At 35.0% G+C, this 2,813-nt stretch overlaps 1 protein-coding gene across 3 annotated transcripts in view; it reads left to right on the top strand.

Annotated features, from left to right (window-relative positions):
• The first annotated feature begins 980 nt into the window (after window positions 1–980).
• The window catches only part of LOC149770801 (uncharacterized), an 18,564-nt gene continuing 16,731 nt past the window's right edge, over window positions 981–2,813 (top strand). Inside the window, exon 1 of one of the 3 annotated variants that reach the window (XM_089949099.1) lies at window positions 981–1,053. The gene's annotated coding sequence lies outside the window, so the exon portion shown is untranslated. The other 2 variants (XM_089949097.1, XM_089949098.1) reach the window with 2 other exon arrangements.

Here is a 2,813-nt window from a genome sequence, read left to right as displayed (position 1 = left end):
TGTGAGACCATCTGTCTTGTGAGACCACATTCTCAGTGCACAAATTTATTGATTATATAGGATTGTGACCTGTTATGAGAGACCACCTGTCTTGAGAGACCATAATTTTTTGGCAAAAGAGGTGGTCTTTCAAGACAGGTTCTACTGTACTGTATACCATGTACATACTTATAAATTTTGGTGAAGAATGGTATTAAAATGTCAAAATATAATTGCATATTTTTTAACCATTCCAGGATGGGATTTGCAATAGAAAAGTTGCTTGTGCTTTGTAAGATTTAAAAAATCTCTCTTCATATAATAGAATCCCTTGATATAACAATAAACAGCACGATATTCAAGCATGTATGGCCTCATCTTGTGGTTTCTTTGTTATGACAGAGATAAATTATCAGGATGGAGACCTCTACATGGCTTTCAGACATCACCTGTTCTCATTTGTTATGCAGATCAGTCTACCATGTTCAGTCGATACAAGCCATATGACTTGATTTGCCTAGGTGTAAACTGGTGTTTGTTAATAGATGTAAACATGTCCTATCTTATCACTTGGAACAAGACAACCAATCCACTCAGATATCATATGATCAAAATAAACGAAGGGACCTGGAAATTGAGCAGTTTCATGCCTAAACAATTTATGTTGAAATTAAATTTCCAGTCATAGAATTCAGGCTTTGTATTCTCACCAATTACATGGCATTGGACTCTGGCACTTTCTCTCAGATTTAAAAAAAGTTATTGCTGTTATTACTGAAAAGCTTGTAGAAATATATTCAAATGGTTTTTAGTTCTCTCAAGTAATGCTATTTCCTTGTACATAGTATTGTCTGCTTTTGCATAGCATAACAGAACTGACATTACACACAGGCTATCAAGCTTGGTAATTTTTACTGTTTCATTTCTTTTAATTTCTTCTTTCTTTCTTTCTTGTCCCAATTTTTTGTTGTTGTTGTTGGCTTGTTTGTTTGTCTTTTCTTTACATTCATAGCCGTCCGGACCTGGTTTACTTTCTTGATTCTGCACGGGGAGTTGGAACTCTTCACAAAGAAGGTAAGTTCTTCCTTAGCGCATATCGGTAGCGTCTGTGGTAATTTGAAGTTCGGGTGGTTAAGGATTTGTGTTTCTGGAAAGGAAAGTGGAAACTTAGATTATGGTGAAGTTTTTACAATTTAACAGTCTCTTAAAATGAGTGGATGTGCTGAGCAATCTTTTCAATGGTAAATTTAATGGATACAAATATTGTGCATTGTCAGGCAGACTGGCATGTTTAACCGGCAGCCAAATCCAGGTTGCATAGTTCACAGTAGACCAGCAAGTTGTTCTCCACCTTTTTTTTTTTTAGTTTGACTTACGTTGGTCTCCGCCGCCAGTCAAAAAAAGAAAAAAAAAAAAAAAAAAAGGTGGAGAACAACTTGCTGGTTAAGTTCACAGAGGCTGACGTTTTATCAATAAAGTACGACGAAATCTCTGACAACACGAATCACCATATCGGTACTATAAATTAACACAAGGAGTGCAAGCGAAACCCCAGCCTCCTCCGCTCGATTCGACTTTTGTCACGTGTCTTTATCGCTTCAGAATCGCCAAAAGATTAAAAGGCTACACATATCCATTCAAAATACAGTAACTTACCAACGTATAACTCTCGGACGGTCATCGCATGAATCTAATCCGGCGAATTAACCTTTATTTTCACCATAACGGTCACAAAGTCTTTCTAAAGGACTCCATCAGGCAGAAGTAGCCAATTCTGCCATGGAATGAATGACACTTTGAAAGTAATTTCACAAAATAAAATGTTTAACATGCCTTTTATTTCAGATTGTATCATATGATAATTTTATATAAATTTACTGAACAGAAATATCTTTATAAGTTAGGATAGTAGAAATGACCGTTGATGTCATCACACTTCCAGTATTTAGGCTGAGATGGATGCTGGATTCAGTAGTATTAAAAGATAACACAGACTCTGCTTCATGATTGGTATGAGTATTAGACCCTTTTGCTTATTTAATGCAGGGAAGAATCTGGTGAAATGGGCTACTTCCACCTGATAGTGTCCTGTAGAAAGACATTATTGATAAAACGTCAGACTCCTGTACATAGTTGTACCAACGCATTAGTATCCTACAGTGTAAGACATCAATGCTGATAATATATGCATGATGGGGCATAGCAAAGTAAACATTTTGCACATTAGGACTAAGATATTCAGCCCAGAATGCTTAACCTATGCCGTTTTGTTGAGTCAATATTATTCCAATTTTTAAAAGCCCATTAAATCATGTTTAATTTATATAAAGCTATAATAATAATTATAATAGAAGATGCATTTTAAATTTGAAAACTCAAAATGTCTTGCAGTTTACCAATCTTATGATATAGTAAAAATGCACATTTAGTCAAATGTAAATTGTTTTAAAATTTAATACTAGTTTTGTTTAACCAAAGTCTATTAAAGCAGTGTATCCCCTAGGGTACAAGACTGAGAGAACAAAATTTCCTTGGGGTCAAAACTGAGGGTCAGACTGAGTAAAAAACAAACTTTGGTATCAAAACTGGGTGTCAGATTAAAAATGTGAGGGTCTCTGAAGCACAAATGAGGTAAAGAGAAACACTTTGTAAGCCTGATTATTGAATGCGCTACTTCTTAAATGCCATTAAGAAACTTCCAGATGAAAATTATCTATAGCCATAAACTTTTACAATGTTGGCCAGTACTCAGCTGGATCAAGAACAGAGTATGTTGAATCTAATCATCACATTATAAGATAGTATGAATTAATTCATCAACATGCGTAGATTTC

This window comes from Sinohyriopsis cumingii, unplaced genomic scaffold (assembly GCF_028554795.1).
Source record: "Sinohyriopsis cumingii isolate HCF-2022 unplaced genomic scaffold, ASM2855479v2 utg002317l, whole genome shotgun sequence".
NCBI classification, from domain to species: Eukaryota; Metazoa; Mollusca; class Bivalvia; order Unionida; family Unionidae; genus Sinohyriopsis; species Sinohyriopsis cumingii.
This window is presented reverse-complemented; position numbering and strand designations above follow the sequence as displayed.